Source organism: Geotrypetes seraphini, chromosome 6 (assembly GCF_902459505.1).
Source record: "Geotrypetes seraphini chromosome 6, aGeoSer1.1, whole genome shotgun sequence".
Classification (NCBI taxonomy): Eukaryota; Metazoa; Chordata; class Amphibia; order Gymnophiona; family Dermophiidae; genus Geotrypetes; species Geotrypetes seraphini.
In genome coordinates, this window is record NC_047089.1 from 80271393 (window position 1) to 80292205 (window position 20813).

The 20813-nt window shown below is 41.6% G+C and overlaps 1 protein-coding gene across 3 annotated transcripts in view; it reads left to right on the forward strand.

Annotated features, from left to right (window-relative positions):
• The window catches only part of PCDH9 (protocadherin 9), a 2276722-nt gene that overhangs the window by 45468 nt on the left and 2210441 nt on the right, over positions 1-20813 (forward strand). The window lies entirely within an intron of this gene.

The following is a 20813-nucleotide window of genomic DNA, read 5'->3' on the forward strand; positions in this document are numbered from 1 at the left end:
AGGATATCCTCATGCATCCAATGCTTCTAATGCATGCAAATTGATATGTGATCAATTTGCATGCATTGGAAACCCATTATAAGCCAATCTCTCTCATGCATATTGAAGATATCTTTTAAAAAACAAACAAACCAGAATAGCTTAGAGTTCCAGGACAGGTTTGGGAAGGCCTCTCTCAGACATCTGATTTTAGACAGCTATGTAAATAAGCAGGTTGGAGGTGTGCTTTTCTTTCAGACTTTTAAACATGTTGTCATCTTTGCATTTAATCCTTCCCCATATACTGTATTAAGGCACACAAGTAGGCAGATGCTTTGATTGAGAGTGTTTTGTCATTTTTTAATTGCTACCATAATTTACACCCACATTATATAAAAATTGTTTACTGTTTTAACTATGTAAGTTTTTAAAGATTATAGCTGAATGCCTCAAATGTTTTATTAATTCCAGCATGGATCTAGGTCTGACTTTTTGAGGCTTTACTTGCATACTTTGCTTTCTTTTCTTTAAAATTCATATATCTCGATTTGGTTCCTAATTGGATTTTAGTGTTTGCAGTGCTGTGCCACCTAATTTGGAGTTTGGTTTTTGACGGTGTAAGTAGATCTTTATTGCGTCAAGTCAGAATCTCTTATTTAAATGAAAAGCTATTGGTTTTAGCAGGGGCAACCATTGGAGGATGGCACTATTTATACAATTTCTCTCTGTGTACCACATTTTGGACTGAATTCTATATATGGCACCTAAATAAATAGGCCAGTGTCCTGCAAACATTTTTACTCGGCGACACAAACTCCAGGCTGCGGCTGGAGAGCACCTAGAAGTGCATGGATGTCGATGTGATGGATGTCATCGCATTGACATCTACATATGTGCGAAGGCCCTCTAGACAGAGCCATGAGATGCCAGTGGGGGGGAGGGGGAGCTGTGCTGGAGCAGGAGAGGCATGGAGAAGAGGAGAGGTGCCAGTGAGGAGAAGCGCCAGTACCGGCTGACTGCCAACAGGACATGTCTCTCACCAAGGAAGGTCTCTCTAGCCAGGGAAGGTTGTAGGTTATCAATTAATTGTTCACAGTCAGTTACAGATTTCCTTGTTCTCTCATCAGTCAGCCAATGTCGGCCCCTCTCCTCCTCGCCTGTATCTCACGGCACACCCAGAATCTCACCACGGCACACAGTTTGTGATACACTGAAATAGGCATTGAAAAATATTGGCATTGAGTGATACTCAATAAACAGCGTTTGTAAGGCATAGTTTATAGAATAGTGCTTGAACCTTGGAGCTGTACCTAACCTTAGGTGCATCCATTTGCACCAACAGAACTGAGGTGTTTAGGTGTAACTTTGAGACACGCCCCTGATCTGCCTATGACCTTCGATATTTGTGCCCCCTTTTTGGCACCACATGTAAATTTTAGGAATGGATCCTGTGCCTAGATTTCCATGCATAAATCTAAATTAAAGCCACCTAATGCTAATATTTGCTTGTTAAGACACCAATTATCAGCGCTAATTGGTTTACTAGTCAATTAAGTTGTACACACAAATTGGGCACACACCCAAAATTGCACACACAACTAAAAAGCATCATATATAGAATTTGGGGGTTTAAGCACAATTTTTTTAAAAATAGAGGGCTTCTTTTACAAAAGTGTGCTAGCATTTTTAGCACACACACCAGATTAGCGCACCCTATAGCGTACACTAGCTGAAAAACTACCGCCTGCTCAAGAGAAGGCGGTAGCGGGTAGCGCGCGCTAAGGCCCTAACGCACCTTTGTAAAAGGAGCCCAGAGTTTCTGTGCATAAAACATGCTTTTGTACATGGAAAAGGCTTTATAAAATTATCCCCTTTAAAGTCTACAAATAAAAAGGCAATCCTTGATTTCAGATGATAAAGAAAACCAGAGGACAGTGCCCAGTAACACTTCCCCCTCCTTTACAAAGCCGTGCTAGCATTTTAGCGCCAGCTGTGGCAGTAAGAACTCCGATGCTCATAGAATTCCATGTTCTGTTTAATAAGTCTTATCAATAATAATGATTTTAATAGAATCTTTTAACAAAGAAGAGTTTGTTTCACTGCTGAACGGATGCATCAGGACAGCTCAAACATGAGAAACTTTTCAATATAGTAATAAATTACTTTTCAAGAAATCAGAGTACTTAAGGCTTAACTGTACAAACAGTCTGATGATTTTAACATAGCATGAGCTTTCATGGGTTACAACACACTTTCAGATGCTAGTTCTTAAGTGCTATATAGTACAATATATATTTCACATGAAACTAGAAATAATAATTCAGTCTGAAACACTAATATTGCAAACCACTATTTTCCTCACTCAGGTGTTGATTGAAGTGGTGTCACCTCAGTAAAAGCAACACAAGCACGTTCCCCTGTAGGACACTCTGTGACGTTAACACAGTACTTTGTGAAAAAGATACCCAGAACCTACAATATGCAACATACTCTCCAAATGCAGCAGCACTAATTCTTAGAAATGAAACATTAACAACTTGCTGTATGAAAAGGCAGCATTGAACTTTTTCAGCTCAGTTATCCAGAAACTGGAAGAAGCAGATCTAGTGAGTCTATATGCATTCCGCGACTCAGAGTGCGGTGGGGCATTTGAATGGCGGCAGGGAACAAGAAACCATGGAAGCCGCAGCCATTTTGAGCGAACAGTCTGCTGTGTCGACCTCTGTAGTTACTGCACTTACAGTGGGGGTCATCTTTGCTCAGGAGAGTCCTGTGGGGGGAAGGGGAAATTCAGCCAGCAGGGGGGGGATGTTCTCCGCAGAGTTTGTTCTGCTACTGCATCAAGCCTTTTTGTAGAAACAGGGGCCTCAATTGCATTTGGTGTCCTCCCCCACTAGTGATTCCCCTCCTCCTAAGCAATCTAGGCAGGAATTCCTTGAGCAGACTGAGGAAGAGATGGCACAGCTGGTTAAGTTCCCATTCAGGGGCCAGTGGCTCTTTGGAGAGGACCTCAGCAATTTGGTGAAAGAGCTAGGAGAGGCTAAGCAGCAGAGGCTGCTTGAAGACAAACTTAAACCAGCCAGGCTGTCATTTGGACAGACAAGGACAAAATTTTGGGGCAGTAGACGATACAGGCCAGACTGAAAGCAGTTGTGTCAACGTTCACACTTCCAGTTGAATCAGCAGTCCTTTTGTAGAGACAGAAGGTCCGCAGGCTGAGCAAGTAAGCCTGCAGCTACTTCTAAGCCAGCCCAATGATGCCAGGCAGCTGTTCCATACCCATGGGTGGTTGGCTTCAGGAGTTTTACACAAGTCGACTGCAGTCACTACAGACCAGTGAGTCCTAGACATTCTGCAAGAAAGTCCTAGACATTCTGCAAGAAGGCTACAAATTAGAATTCTCCGACTGCTTCATGGATCAGCTTGTCAGAGAACCGACGAGAGGAAATGCCATTCTGGATCTAATCCTTAATGGGATAAGAGGACCTGCAAAGGAAGTGGAAGTAGTGGGACTGTTGGGAAACAGCGATCACAATATGATTAAGTACAAAGTTGAAGTAGGAATACCGAAGGGAAAGAGAACCACCGCGACAACTTTTAACTTCAAGAAAGGAAACTACGAAGCGATGAGGGTAATGGTAAGGAAGAAACTTAGGAGCAGCTCGAAGAAATGGCAGACTGTAGAGCAAGCCTGGTCTTTATTCAAGGACACGGTGAGCTAGGTGCAAAATCTGTATATCCCCAGAATCAGAAAAGGGTGCAAAAAGAACAGAACAAAGGACCCGGCATGGATAACTAAAGAAGTGAAAAAAGCGATAGGTGATAAGAATTTTTTTCAAAAAATGGAAAAAGGGCAAAACTGAGGAGAACTAGAAAGAACACAGGAAGTATCAAAAAGAATATGGCTAGAAAAGCAAAAAGAGAATATGAAGAGAGGCTAGCCAGGGAAGCACAAAATTTCAAACTGTTCTTCAGATATGTTAAAGGGAAGCAGCCGGCCAGGGAGGAGGTGGGACTGCTTGATGATGGAGATAGGAAGGGAGTGGTGAAGGAGGAGAAAGAAGTGGCGGAGAGACTAAACATGATCTTTCGTCAGTATTTACAAAAGAGGACATATCCAACGTACTGGAACCTGAATAAATCTTCAAAGGAGACCAAGCATAAAAATTAACATCCATGGAAGTAAGCCTCGAAGACGTTCACAGGCAGATAGAAAAACTAAAACCTGACAAATCACCGGGCCCAGATGGAATCCACCCTAGAGTACTGAAAGAACTGAAGGAGGAAATAGCGGCACTACTACAGCAAGTCTGTAATCTATCCCTAATAACAGGCGTGATCCCGGAGGATTGGAAGATAGCCAATGTTACGCCCATCTTTAAAAAGGGATCAAGAGGTGACCTGGGGAACTACAGACTGGTAAGTATGACCTCAGTTCCAGGGAAAATGGCAGAAGCGCTAATAAAAGAAAGCATCGAGGAGCATCTAGAAAGGAATAAACTTATGATAACAAGCCAACATGGCTTCTGCAAGGGAAGATCGTGCCTGACGAACAAACGGATGGACAAAGGGGACCCCATAGACATCATATATTTAGACTTCTAAAAAGCCTTTGACAAGGTACCCCATGAACACCTACTTCGGAAACTGAAGTACCATGGGGTGGAAGGACATGTACACAGATGGATCAGAAATTGGTTGGCGGGTAGGAAGCAGAGTGTAGGAGTGAAGGGCCACTTCTCAGACTGGAGGAGGGTTACGAGTGGTGTTCCGCAGGGGTCGGTGCTTGGACCGCTGCTGTTCAATGTATTTATAAATGATCTGGAAACAGGGATGAAGTGCGAAGTAATAAAATTCGAAAGACGACACCAAACTATTTAATAGGGCTAGGACTAAAGAGGACTGCGAAGATTTACAAAGGGACCTGAACAAGCTAGGAGAGTGAGCGACGAGATGGCAGATGAAGTTTAATGTAGAGAAATGTAAAGTCTTGCACTTAGGGAACAGAAACCCGAGGTACAGCTACATGATGGGAGGGCTGTTACTGAGTGAGAGTACCCAAGAAAGGGACTTGGGGGTAATAGTGGACAAGACCATGAAGCCATTGGCACAGTGTGCAGTGGCCGCTGAGAAAGCAAATAGAATGCTAGGTATAATCAAGAAGGATATTACAACCAGAACGAAAAAAGTTATCCTTCCGTTGTATCGGGCGATGGTGCGCCCGCATCTGGAGTACTGCGTAAAATATTGGTCGCCGTACCTAAAGAAGGATATGGCGATACTCGAGAGGGTTCAGAAGAGAGCGACACGTTTGATAAAAGGTATGGAAAACCTTTCATACGCTGGAAGATTGGAGAAACTGGGGCTCTTTTCCCTGGAGAAGCGGAGACTTAGAGGGGATATGATAGAGACTTACAAAATAATGAAGGGCATAGAGAAAGTGGAGAGGGACAGATTCTTCAAGCTTTTGAAAACTACAAGAACGAGAGGCATTCGGAAAAATTAAAAGGGGACAGATTCAGAACCAATGCTAGGAAGTTCTTCTTCACTTAACGGGTGGTGGACACCTGGAATGTACTTCCAGATGGCGTGATAGGACAGGGTACGGTATTGGAGTTTAAGAAGGGATTGGACAATTTCCTGAAGGAAAAGGGGATAGAAGGGTATAGATAGAGGGTTACTAACAGATCCTGGACCTGTTGGGCCGCCGCGTGAGCGGACTGCTGGGCATGATGGACCCCTGGTCTGACCCAGCAGAGGTACTGCTTATGTTCTTATGACTAGGTGAACACCTCACAAATTCTGGAATAGTGTGAAGCAGGACAATGAAAGGAGAAATTAGGTCTTACCTGATAATGTTCTTTCCATTAGTGCTTCACACTATTCCAGGATCCCACCCACATATCTGGATAAATATGAAAAATATAAGTATGGGACCGATAAGCTGGATATGATGGGTTAGTAGTGGTATTTCCCAGTGTGCCTTCTTGGTAGAGGGTCTTTTAAAAAAAAAAAAAAAAAAAATACAGTGTGTCAAATCTGAGCAGTTTATGTGTTTTCTAGTTATAAAGTGGTGACTGTTCTTCTCTTTCTATACTGCTTATCTACATAAATACTAAGAAGCAGAGCTCAATACCTGGATGGATATAGCAGAGCTCAGCTCAGTGTTTTCTATCTCCACCTGCTGGTCAATGGACACAACTATCCCACAAGTTCTGGAATAGTGTGAAGTGCTAATGGAAAGAAAATTATCAGGTAAGATCTGATTTCTCCTTACATTTTAATGTCACATGAACATAAGAACATAAGTAATGCCTCCGCTGGGTCAGACCTGGGGGTCCATCGTGCCCAGCAGCCCGCTCACACGGCGGCCCTACAGGTCCAGGACCTGTGCAGTAATCCTCTATCTATACCCTTCTATCCCCTTTTCCAGCAGGAAATTGTCCAATCCTTTCTTAAACCCTAGTACAGTACTTTGTCCTATTACATCCTCTGGAAGCGCATTCCAGGTGTCCACCACACGTTGGGTGAAGAAGAACTTCCTACTATTCGTTTTGAATCTGTCCCCTTTCAACTTTTCTGAAAGCCCTCTTGTTCTTTTATTATTCGAAAGTTTGAAGAATCTGTCCCTCTCTACTCTCTCTATGCCCTTCATGATCTTGTAAGTATCTATCATATCCCCTCCAAGTCTCCTCTTCTCCAGACAAAAGAGACCCAGTTTCTCCAATCTCACAGCGTATGAAAGGTTTTCCATCCCTTTAATCAGACGTGTCGCTCTCATCTGAACTCTCTCGAGTAACGCCATATCCTTCTTAAGGTACAGCGACCAGTATTGAACGCAGTACTCAAGATGCGGACGCACCATCGCCTGATACAGCAGCAGGATAACTTCTTTCATTCTGGTTGTAATACGCTTCTTGATTATACCTAGCATTCTATTCGCTCTCTTAGCGGCCGCTGTGCACTGTGCCTTCGGCTTCATTGTCATGTCCACCATTACCCCCAAGTCCCTTTCTTGGGTACTCTCATTCAATAACATCCCTCCCATCGTGTAATTGTACCTCGGGTTTCTGCTTCCCACATGCAATACTTTACACTTCTCAACGTTGAACTTCATCTGCCATCTCGTCGCCCATTCCCCTAGTTTGTCCAAGTCCCTTTGCAATTCTTCGCAGTCCTCCTTTGTCTGAGCTCCACTAAATAGTTTGGTGTCGTCTGCAAATTTTATTATCTCACACTTCGTCCCTGTTTCTAGATCATTCATGAATATATTAAATAGCAGCGGCCCGAGCCCCGAGCCCTGCGGAACACCACTCGTGACCTTCCTCCAGTCCGAGTAGTGGCCCTTTACCCCTACCCTCTGTTTCCTACCCTCTAACCAGTTTCTGATCCATCTATGCACGTCTCCTTCCACCCCATGGTTCTTCAGTTTCCGGAGTAGACATTCATGAGGCACCTTGTCAAAGGCTTTCTGGAAATCTAGGTATATGATGTCTATGGGGTCTCCTCTGTCCATCTGTTTGTTAATTCCCTCGAAGAAGTGCAATAAGTTAGTCAGGCATGATCTCCCCCTGCAGAAACCATGTTGGCTAGCTATCAGAAGCTCGTTTTTTTCAAAATGTTCATCGATGTTTTCTTTTATCAGTGCTTCCGCCATTTTCTACAGAACCGAGGCAGACTTACCGGTCTGTAGTTTCCCGGGTCACCTCTTGATCCCTTTTTAAAGATGGGCGTAACGTTGGCTATCTTCCAATCCTCCGGGATCACGCCTGTTTTCAGGGATAGGTTGCAAATTTGCTGCAGTAGTTCCGCTATTTCCTCCTTTAGTTCCTTCAGAACCCTTGGATGGATTCCGTCCGGACCCGGGGATTTGTCAGTTTTTAGTTTTTCTATCTGCCTGCGCACATCTTCAAGGCTCACTTCCATGAATGTTAACTTTTGTGCTTGATTTCCATTGAAGATTTGCTCAGGTTCCGGTATGTTGGTTGTGTCTTCGCTTGTAAATACAGATGAAAAGAACATGTTAAGTCTTTCCGCGACCTCTTTCTCCTCCTTCACCACTCCCTTCCTGTCTCCGTTGTCCAGCGGTCTCACCTCCTCCCTAGCCGGCTGCTTCCCTTTAACATATCTAAAGAACGGTTTGAAATTTCGTGCTTCCCTGGCTAGTCTCTCTTCATATTCTCTTTTGGCTTTTCGAACCACACGGTGACATTCTTTTTGATACCTCCTGTGCTCTTTCCAGTTTCGTCCTTTTTCCATTTTCTGAATGAATTTTTCTTATTGCCTATCGCTTCCTTCACTATTTTAGTTATCCACACCGGGTCTTTTGTTCTACTCTTTTTGCACCGTTTTCTGAATCTGGGGAAATACAGATTTTGTGCCTCGCTCATCGTGTCCTTGAAAAAAGACCAGGCATGTTCTACCGTTTGCCATTTTTTGGAAGTGTTCCTACGTTTCTTCTTTACCATTCTCCTCATTGCTTCGTAGTTTCCTTTCCTGAAGTTAAAAGTTGTCGCTATGGTTCTCTTTCCTTTCGGCATTCCTACCTCAACCTTGAACTTGATCATATTATGATCGCTGTTTCCCAATGGTCCCACTACTTCCATTTCCTTTGCAGGTCCCCTTAGTCCATTTAGGATTAGATCCAAAGTGGCATTTCCTCTCGTCGGTTCTCTAACAAGCTGCTCCATGAAGCAATCTTGTATAGCCTCCAAGAATTCTGTCTCTCTAGCGCATCTTGAGCTTCCAAGACTCCAGTCTATCCCGGGGTAGTTGAAGTCTCCCATAATAGCCTTGTTACCGCTTTTGCATTCTCGCTTCATCTCAGCTTCCATTTCTTCATCGATATCTTCGTTTTGTCCAGGTGGACGATGGTATAGGCCTATCTTTATTTCAGGCCCTTTCCTTCCCGGTATTTTAACCCATAGCGATTCTAGCTTGTTGGTCATCTCTGTTGTGTCCATTAATTGCCGTATTTCCACTGGTTGGTGGAAATTTGTTCTCTCAATAGACACTGGAAAAATCTTTGGTTTTACTAAAAATCCCCTCAGTGTTTCATTGTAGGTTTAAGGTGACAGTGAAAGGGACTTTAAGGGATAAGATACCCATTCTTTGGAATAACTTACTAACTTCCTCTTTTACTAAACCGCAATTGCGGTTATTAATGCAGGAAGTCGCGCTGCTCCCGACGCTCATAAAGTTCCTATGAGCATCAGTAGCATTCAGCATGGCTCCCTGTGCTAATAACCACTATCGCGGTTTAGTAAAAGAGGGGGAGGGGTGCAAAAGAGCTGTGAAAGTAAAGATGTCAGCTATATTTTACAGATAAAGTTTTATATCTGGTTATTTCTGGCATGTTAGGATTTGTTTACAAAAATTATTTTTCTAGGGTACAGAATGAATGAATTTACTTTTTAATTAGATTTATTATATTAACACTGGTATATGATAATTGATTCTAAAATATTTTAATGTTTATTAATTTGTAAATAATTGTAATCCACCTCAGACTTATCAGAGGTTAAGTAAAATATAAATGCCAAATTAAATTTCAAGACTATGCTAAAAGCATGATGTATTTTGCCTAGAACCAATTTTGGATGTAAGACAAATAAACGTGGCCTGAATGGAAGGCTGGCAAGAAAGCAGCCATTGCAGAAAAAAAGCTAATTCACGTACCACAAACAATTTACAAAGAAACATTTATGGAACACTGAATGCATTGAGGGAAAGGTTTTTGGTCTCAGTACTAATTATCTGTGTGGCATAAAGCAAACAAATGTGCATGAGTCGATTCTCTTTGATTTGAAAGGAAGCTCTGAAATGAGAGGTCATTGGATTAAGTTAAGAGGTGATAGACTCAGGAGTAATCTAAGGAAAAAGGGTGGTAGATGCATGGAACAACCTCTCATAAGAGGTGGTGGGAATAAAGACTGTCTGAATTCAAGAAACTGTGGGACAGGCATAAGGGATCTCTTAGAGCAGGGGTGTCAAAGTCACTCCTCAAGGGCCGCAATCCAGTCAGGTTTTCAGGATTTCCCCCATGAATATGCATGACATCTATTTGCATGCACTGCTTTCAATGCTTATTCATGGGGGAAATCCTGAAAACTCGACTGGATTGCGGCCCTCGAGGAGTAACTTTGACACCCCTGTTTTAGAGGGAGGAAGAAATAATGGTTACTTCAGATGGGCAGATTGGATGGGCCATTTGACCTTTGTCTGCCATCATGTTTCTACATTTCTATGTAAAAACACTATTGCTGCAGAAATGCATGATGGTGGCTGCATTTAAGTTGTGGGAGTGCCATGCAGCAGCAAGGAAAGAAATGTGCATTCTCAGGGCCTACACATGAGCCTTCAGTTACTTTGGAAACCCAACCAAGGGTGTACCAGTTCCAAAGCCCCTACTGAGATTTCCATAAGTTGTTATGGCTGCTACTGCTGTTTCTGCCCTCAACAGCTGACAAAGACAGCTGTGATGTTGGCAGACCCAGGAATGAAGATGAAAGGGAAGGTCTAGGGATGACTGTTAAAGCTGGGAGCCTCCTCCAACCAGTGATTTCTGGAGGACAGTATGACTCTTTAGTGGGTGAATCTCCCCTCCCCTTGTCCATGGCTGTGGGGATAATTGTTCTGCTTGCAGAAAGGGTTTAACCAGGTATTGAGTCAAGGGGTATAAGGACATGTTTCAGTTGCTCATTTTTAATTGTGTTCTTCATACAATAGAGTCATGCTTATCTGACACTCTGGATTATTTGACATACCCAGGTGACATCACATCATAGTCACTGAGATGCAAGCAGGTTTCTTTTTCTCTTTCCTAGAATCACGTTAGTTAAAAGGCAGCAGTGCTAGGTATACTTCTGTTTTATCCCATATCTACAGTACTTTGTCTGTATTATCTGACTTTTTGTTTATCCAACAACTTGTCAGTACCATTTAAATTGTACAATTGAGACTCTACAGTACTTCTACAATTGTCCTTTAATACTGAATATGTAGAACATATTGTGAATCTGGAAGTTGTACTGAACCAAATTGACTATTTGGGTTTCTGCAAGGTATTGTGACCTGGATCTGACCACTGTTGGAAACATGAAATTGGTTTGACCCAGTATGGGTATTCTTATGTTCTTTATGCATTCTGAATTGTATTCTTTATATAGCAGAGTGTGAAACACATACAACGGTGTGAAGACTTTTACAAGTCACTGTATCTAAGCAGATGATATTCATACACACTGTAGTACCCCCTGGAGCGATCTTTTGCTACTGTACATAAGGACATTTTCAGCTGTCAAAAAGTGGATGCCATCCAGCATATTAAAAGTAAATCCTATTAAAACCAAACTGCTCTGGGTAGTGTGATATGCCATGCTTTCTTCTGATCTTTCTCCCAAGGTTGATGACATTTTTCTCATTCCACAGCATCAAATTTGAAGGTTAGTAGGTTATAATTGATTTTACACTCTTCTGAAATGGCCTGATGTCCTTGATGCTTTGGAAGGCGTTTACAAATTTGCAACTGGTCGCTCTGCTTTGCTCTTCTCCTCTCCTTTGAATGGTATTATAGGCAGGCTCGTCTTTATTTATCGCAATTCTGTTTACCTGGGTTTATCTAAGAAACAGATTGTTCAGCTGCAATTTGTGCAGAATACAGCAGCAAATTTAATCTAATCACTGTTCATACCCAATGGGACAGAAGTATATCTCTGAGTTATGCCTCACATTGGATTCAATGCTATGTTCCCGCGCACAGCCTTCATTCCAGCCATGTCTTATCCCTTGCAGCCCTTTGCTCCAAAGTTATCGATTATACATAAAGGTCTTTTTCTGTCCAATTTCCATTTTTGTAAAACTTTGTTCTTACCTATGCAAGATGAGCCAAATTATTCCATTGCACAACTTTTAGAGACTTGGAGGCTCATTTTCAAAACATTTAGGGCTCCTTTTACAAAGTCACATTAGCGGTTTAACACGCGTAATAGCACACGCTAAACTTAATTTTTCAGCTAGCGCGGGGGTTAGTGCGTGATTAAAAGTCGTGGGCGCTAAAGCCGCTAACGCGGCTTCGTAAAAGGAGCCCTTAGACACACAAAGTACCAGAGAAACTTATAGTATATTGTGTCTAAGTACTTTGAAAATGAGCCCCTTGGTTTCTTTATGTCTTACTAGTTTGGGTGCTGATTTTCTGTTTTGTGTTCAGTCTATTTGTTTCTGCTTCATTCCACTTTATTACTGGCAATTCTTATATTTATTAAAATTTGGGTTTTGTATTTTTAAATAATCAACTTTTTAAATTATAATAATAATAATAATAACAGCTTATATACCGCAATACCGTTAAGTTCTATGCGGTTTACAATAGATTAAGCGAGGTACAAATTGATTGAATTTAAGAGGGGGGAAGAGGAGAGTTAATAGGACCGGAAATGCATTGTTGAGGAGAAAGAGATTAATACAGAGGAATCACTATGGTATTTAAACATCTCTATCATATCTCCCCTCTCCCGACTTTCCTCCAAAGTATACATATTGAGATCTTTAAGTCTGTCCCCATATGCCTTATGATGAAGACTATGCACCATTTTAGTAGCCTTCCTCTGGACCGACTCCATCCTTTTTATATCTTTTTTAAGATAAGATGGGGTCTCCAGAATTGTACACAATATTCTAAATGAGATCTCACCAGAGTCTTATACAGGGGCATCAATATTTCTTTTTCCTACAGGATTATGCTGATTATGTGGAATTTTTATTTTAGTGGTAATGTTTATTTGCATTTCATGATATTTTAATTTTGCATATTATTTGCTTTGAACTTCTACCGCGGTTTCTATTATATAAATTGTTAACGCATCTACTGAGTTTTCTATCCCGTGCCGGCGAGGTTAATGCTCCAACGCTCATAGAAATCCTATGAGCGTCTGAGCATTTATCTCGCTGTCTTGTGGCAGAAATCTCTACTGTGGCTTTGTAAAAGAAGCCCTAAATGAATATACCTTTTTGGGAAAAAAAATATAGGGCCTCTTTTACAAAGTTGTGGTAGTGAGCTCCAACATAGCAAATGTGATGCAATCCCTAGAAACTCAGCCACACTAATAGAATATGGACATATCTTCACCTAATAATAAATAAGGACCAACTAATTAAAAACAGAATCATGCAGACAAAATCTAAAAATGGAAGCCCTAAGAAGCCAAACGATGAAAAGTGCATAGCTGGAGAATAAGAAACAGAAGTACATTTCTGCCTATACTAGGCCAAATGCAAAGATACAAGAAATAGACATTCCAAAGTTGATATATTAAGTTTCTGAAAAATGAAAATAAAAATATTTTCTTTTCTACATTTGTTTTCTTGTTATTCTTTTCTAGAGTTTCCTCTCTTTTTTTTTCATTTCATCTCTCTCTTCATGTCTGCTCTAGGCTGCTCTTTGCGTAATTCTCAACCTCTGCTGTTGTGTGCTTGCCTTTTATCTGTGTCTGATATCGATTTTTCTCTTTCATATTTTCTCCATTTCTCTCTTCCCTGCCTCTCAGTTTACTACTAACATAATTTAACCCCTCATTTCTAGCCATCCAATCCATTTTTCTTTTTCTTCACCTCTCACATTCTAGCTTTCCATTTTTCATTCTTACCCTCACTCTGTTCTATCATTCCTCTCACATCATCCATAGCCTCCTACTCTCCTTCTATAATTCACACAATACCTAGTTCATCCCTCATTAGCCTTCACCTACATGATTCTAGTGATTTGGAGTTGAAAGCTTCTTGTTAATTTGCAAAATGATGGAAGATCCTGCACTGCACAGACTGATGACATCACAAAGGATAGGGTGGAGCTTTAGACCATGAGAGCTAAACCTGTTGAGAGGTGCACAGTCTTTTCTTCTTGGGCCTACCCCTTTTAGGAAGAGGAGTAGAAGACTCTGCATGCTTTAGAGCTGCTGAAGGGAGATAGAAGGAGGCGTTCCAGCTCCTGCTGAAACTCATTGGTCAGGATTTTATTGGGTGTGGGAAAAGGAGGTTTTTGAGCTTTGTTCTAGCGTGCAGGAAAGGACAGTGTACACTGCAGTGCCATGCTGGATGGAAGATGTTTGAGAATTCAAGATACACCGCTGGTGGGTGGGGGTGTGCAATGCCATAGACAGGGGATTGCCTCTATGTTGTTTTGTAGATGACAACACTCGTTTTTTGTTTTTTTTTAATGGATGTCCTAGATTTCTCAACTTGCAGTCAAATACTATACAGTAGTCGTACTGTTGGCATTTATACATTATTATGTACACATATGCAACATATGAAATTCTAATTATTTATATATACAATTGGAGGGGCATAATCAAAAGAAATATCTAAGTCCGTTTTGGTCTATGTCACAAGTCACCCAAAGTCAGACACAGGAAAAGGTCCATTTTCGAAAAATACATCCATATATATATTTATTTATTTTTCCCGAAAATCATCCAAATTGCAAGGACAAGGCATCATCTTCCATCCAGTCAAAGAAATACAAAAATCAAGCAGAAGTCTTTTTTTTTCATTGGGATTTCTGCTTGATTTTGGTATTTTTTTCTGACCAGATGGAAGATGATGCCATGCCCTTGAAATAGCTTTTGCAAAACAGGGCCGCTATCGGACTGGGAGTGTTGGAACGTTGACAAGTGTCTCCTTGAAACCGGTCTGGATTTGATTATTGCAGGACTTTCCAGGATACAGCTATGACTATACTGTAAGTGTAATGCTACCAATATTTTTGTATGTTATTTGAGTGGAGTGTTTTTTTAGAGACGTGTGATTATGCTATATCCCCTAAACAGGACTGTTGGACTGAGTTACTGGGACTGAGGATTCTCAAGTCTTTAACACTTTAGGTGTTTGGGGGTTTTGGGTGTATATCTGTAGTGGATGCTCTTTCTTTATACTGTAGCTGTATGATGTTTTCTATATGTATTGTAGATTGCTAATTTATAGAATTCAAGTTCTGTGGTTACACTTATTCACTAACATTTGCACTAGTCATAGACATGGCATAAGTGGGCTTGTCTAAATGTAGATTTATTGATGCCAACTTACACTAGTATTCTATGACAGAATGTAAGCATGTAATTACCATTATAGAGAAGGCACACTACTTACTCTTTTTTGGCATCTAATAAGGCACAGTCCCTACCTAGTTCTAACCCATCCCTTGTCCCGTTCTCCATTTTCCAGATAATGCAAAAATAAGCCACAGTATAAATTAGGGGTCCTATGAGAATCTTAGCATTTAGCTTGCACTAATCTGTAGCGTGCACTAAATCAGTTAGCACACCTTAATAAAAGGACCCCTTAGTGCAGACTTGTACTTGGGGTTAGTACATTCTCTGTTAACCTCATAAATTGCTTTATTAAAGGGTACCCCAAATGGTTCAGCTTTGTGAATTCAAACAATTACATAAAAACATAAGAATAGCCATACTAGGGCAGACCAATGGTCCATCTAGCCCAGTATCCACTTCCAGCAGTGGCCAATCCGGGTCACAAGTACTTTGCAGAATCCCAGATAGTAGCAACTTTCCATGCTACCAATCCCAGGGCAAGCAGTGGCTTTCCCCATTTCTTTCTCAATAGCAGAGTATGGACTTTTCTTCTAGATGTGCTAACTGCAGTTACCACATCTTCTAGCAACGAGCTCCAAAGCTTAACAATTCATTGAATGAAAAAAATTTTCTATTTGTTTTAGAACTATTACCATGTAACTTCATTGATATGAACCCTGATGTATACTTTTTTTTAATCTATGGCATTCACTGAAATAAACAGCATGTTGCTGGTGGTGCTGTTCCTTTGACTAATCTAACCCATTTCTATTTAGATTTGCAGAGTTCTACTGCTCTTGGCTCATGTAGGGTTTTGCGGTAAACCAGTGGTGCTCATCTCAGTACATGGGGGCACACCCTGGAAACTTGGCTTTGAAGATATCCATTGTGAATACATTGTGAATACATGTGAGATATATCTACATACATTGAGGGGTTGGAGACAGTGCATGCAAATTTATACCATGCATATGCACGGATTCTGTAAGGGAAGGTCGTGCTTAACAAATCTTCTGTACTTCTTTGAGGGAATAAGCAGTCGGGTGGACAATGGGGAACCCATCGACATCATTTACCTCGATTTTCAAAAGGCTTTCGACAAGGTGCCACATGAAAGGCTGGTTAGGAAGCTGTGGAACCACGGGGTGGGAGGGGATGTGCACAGATGGATCAAGCACTGGTTGTCGGGTAGACTGCAGAGGGTCGGAGTAAAGGGCCAATATTCTGACTGGCGGGGAGTCACGAGCGGTGTGCCACAAGGATCGGTGCTGGGGCCGTTACTCTTCAACATATTTATCAATGACCTGGAAAAGGAGGCAAAGTGCGAGGTTATAAAATTTGCAGATGATACCAAACTGTGCGGCAGAGTTAGCTCCAGGGAGGAGTGTGAGGACCTGCAAAGGGACCTAGACAAGCTGGAAGACTGGGCAAACAAATGGCAAATGCGCTTTAACGTGGAAAAATGCAAGGGCATGCATATAGGGAAAAAGAACCCGTTGTTCAACTACAAATTGGGGGGGGGGGCATTGTTGGGAGACAGCAGTCTTGAGAGAGACTTGGGTGTGCTGGTGGATGCATCACTGAAGCCATCTGCACAGTGCGCAGCAGCCTCGAAAAAAGCCAACAGGATGCTGGGCATCATAAAGAGGGGCATAACAACCAGGACGCGGGAAGTCATCATGCCATTGTATCGAGCGATGGTGCGTCCACATCTGGAATACTGCGTTCAATATTGGTCGCCATACCTCAAGAAGGACATGGCGGTACTCGAGAGAGTCCAAAGGAGAGCAACGAAACTGGTAAGAGGGCTGGAACACTGCCCATACACCGAGAGGTTGGATAGGCTGGGGCTTTTCTCTCTGGAAAAAAGGAGGCTCAGGGGTGATATGATAGAGACCTTCAAGATCATGAGGGGCATAGAGAGGGTGGATAGGGACAGATTCTTCAGGCTGAAGGGGACAACAGGTACGAGGGGGCATTCGGAGAAACTGAAGGGAGATAGGTTCAAATCAAATGCAAGGAAGTTTTTTTTCACTCAAAGGGTCGTGGACACTTGGAATGCGCTACCGGAGGAAGTGATCAGGCAGAGTACGGTACAAGGATTCAAACAGGGACTGGACGGATTCCTGAGGGATAAAGGGATCGTGGGATACTGAGAAAGCTAACCAGAAAATAAGTATAGAAACCCAACCAGGTCGTGCATGTGCATGTGCAAGACCGGAGGGTTAGGACTTCGATGGGAAGATAGGACTCAATAGGAAACCAAGGGGGCCCCTTCTGGTGATTTAGACAGGTCATGACCTGTTTGGGCCGCCGCGGGAGCGGACTGCTGGGCAGGATGGACCTATGGTCTGACCCGGCGGAGGCACTGCTTATGTTCTTATATCCCCAAATTCAAGCTGGCTGGATGCATTGTGAAAATTGCCTTGGGAACCCTTGTACTAAACAACCAAGGGCAATATTTCTTTCAGACACTAGACTAAAAATTGAATGCCATAAAGAAGTCTCACAGTAGCTTGTTCACGTCCCCCCTTTCTTTGTATCTAAGCAGACTAATGTGGCAACTACATGATTGTGCAATACTTGGAATGCCAATAGGTTAACCTCATAGTAATACTAATAAGGATATCACTCCTGTTCACTGGCAGTTGTTGCCTTTCTTCCAGAAAAGCAATATTTACTAAGGTTAGAAATAGGAGATAGAACATAAGAATCACCTCTGCCGAGTCATGCCCAGCAGTCTGCTCCCGCGGCGGCCCCCCAGGTCAATGACCTGTAAGTGATCTATTACTCTAAAGTATTTTGTACTATATAATAACCCTCTAATTGTACCCTTCAATCTCCTTTTCCTTCAGGAACTCGTCCAAACCCATTTTGAAACCCAAAATCGTACTCTGCTCTACCACCTCATCTGGAAACGCATTCCAGGTGTCCACCACCCTCTGAGTGAAGAAGAACTTCCTAGCATTTGTTCTGAATCTGTCTCCCTTCAATTTTTTTTGAGTGCCCTCTAGTTAGAATCTGTCCCTTTCTACTTCTCCATACCCTTCATGATCTTATAAGTTTCTATCATGTCCCCTCTAAGTCTCTGCTTTTCCAGGGAAAAGAGCCCCAGCTTCTCTAGCCTTTCAGCATATGAAAGGTTTTCCATGCCTTTTATCATCCTTGTTGCTCTTCTCTGGACCCTCTCGAGTATCGCCATATCCTTCCTAAGGTACGGCGACCAGTATTGAATGCAGTCCTCCATATGCGGTCGCACCATCGCCCTATACAGCGGGAGGATAACCTCCTTGGCTCTGGTAGTGATACTTAGACAGCAATACAACATGTGAATATCTGTATTTATATAACTGTCTTTAGCAGTGGTTCTCAACCCAGTTCATGAGACATTCCTAGCCAGTCAGGTTTTCAGGATACTACCCACAATAAATATGCATGAAAAAAATGTCATGCCTTAGGTGAGTATCCTGAAAACCTGACTGGCTTGGTTTTGTCCCATACTGTCCTATACTGAAGAGGAATACATAAACAGAACCCTCTTTTAATGTAAGAGGAATAGCCATTTAACCCCAATACACAAACACACCCTACTTACTTGTTAGCGCTGATCTAATATTTCCTGGTGTGCTGAATCCATTTCCCATTGTTCCCGAGATATGACAGTGTTATGTACAATGTAATGTAATGTAATTTTATTTATTATATACCGCTAATCCGTTAGGTTTGAAGCAGTTTACAGAAAATATACATTAAGGATGCAATAAGAAAGATAGTTAAAGATAGGTACTTTGGAAAATCTCTTACTGTCCCGAAGGCTCACAATCCAACTAAAGTACCTAAGAACAAACAAATTAGCAAATAATAGAGAGGTAAATAAAGATAGAAGAAAAAAGTGAGATATGAAGCATCCTAACAAGAATACATTGAACTCTCAATGCCACACTTTTAAGCAAAATGTACATTCTAAATAATAATATAATGGAAAAAACTAAATTAAATAAAAATATAATTTTAAGAATTAAATAAAATATAGAAATGTAAAAAGAAAGATAAACAATAGAAGGAAGGAAAAAAAAAAACAAACAAAAAAAGGTAAAGGAAGGAATATCAATTGAATGGAATGAGAAACCGTTAAACAATAGAATACTAAGGAAATTTAAATAAAAACTAAACAAATAGAAAAAAAGAAAAAGATATAATATGCACGATGGAATAAAAGTCAGGAAGGACTTAATTTTCATTTCCATCAATCATCAAATGTCATCAACCCTAGTGCTTTAGCTGTTTCAGCCGGGCAACCGCCATCATCGACCTCTGCACATAAGCCAAGGGTCCACTTTTCCAAAGCAGTGAGAAACATCTCTCGATTTCCGGACCACTGTCCACCACACTTAACAACTCTCAGATCTCTCCGGTTCCAATTCTCCACTCCCTGGTCTGGACCATGCAATACACTCAGCCAGCCCTCACTCTTGATGGCACCATCCCTCATAACAGCACTCCAAGTCGACTGTGTGACATCAGGCGCGGCGAGACTCCAGGCATGATGAAAAGCCGTTCTCCGGACCTCCAATCCTGCTGATGTCGCACTGCCAGTAGGAAATCCGAAGCTGCATCGCTGCAGGGAGCCAGAGTCCATGCTGATCACTTCAGACTTGGCGCATCTGCCTCGACAACCGCCTCCACTCGACAACTCGGTCACCCTCTGTCGACCTCGGCAACGCTCCCCCTCCGACTCTCCACCATCAGCTCCACTCGCCATGGATCGGTCGCCAGGCACAGCTCAGGATCGCCAAAGTGCAGGAAATATCAGGTGAGAGAGAAGCCAGCCGTCAGGCACAGCTCAGGATCACCAAAGGTGCAAGAATATCAAGTGAAGAACGAAGCCTTTCTGATAGACCGAGAACAACGGTCAAATCAGAACCGTCAGATCAAAGTCCACAAGTGAAGTCCCAGCCAGAATAAAAAATCAAAGAAGATTAAAAAATAACACAAATAAAAATAACAATGTGACCTTCAACTTTCTTTTCTACAGGATGTCACTTTACTCATTAACTTTTATGTAGATTTTTTTGCTTTGATGCCTACAAATGCAGGTTTTATCATTCTTTTTATTGGCCAGCATAATGACCAATGTGCTTGATATTTCAAGATCATAAACTTCTCTTCTTTAGATGTAATTCTGTTTGATTTACTGGCCTGCAAGTGCCTATGTTACCTGTTAGAGTTCTGCTTTAAAGGAAGGCCAAAACTTCTCAGTGTTTGTATATTTGGACCTAAGCCTGCTATAGAGTAATTTGATTACTTTCACATTCAACTTCTGACATGACCCTTGAAATTTAGGAACTTAGCGAGTCTCAATTACGAATAGGAATGCTTTGTCTTTTATTGATTTCTTTTTATGCCGTTTCAGATCATACAATTTTGTAAGATAGTATAGTATACTGTATTATGCAGTTTGATGCCAGTACATCTTTAATATAGCAGGGGTTCTAATACCCCCAACTGCTTAGAAGGCAAGCTTACTTCTTACAGCCTAGCAATAGGAAGAACACTTTCATGTTGGTTTTAGATTTTTGGTGTCTGGCCCACTATAATTTTCATACTTTTTTGGTTCATGTTAGTAAAAATAATAATAATAATAATAATAAATATATCTATATTATTATTTGTTAATATTTTACCTTAAAATCCAGTGTATTTACTGTTAAATTTGAGTTTGTGGGACTCAAAAATTTCTATTATTTT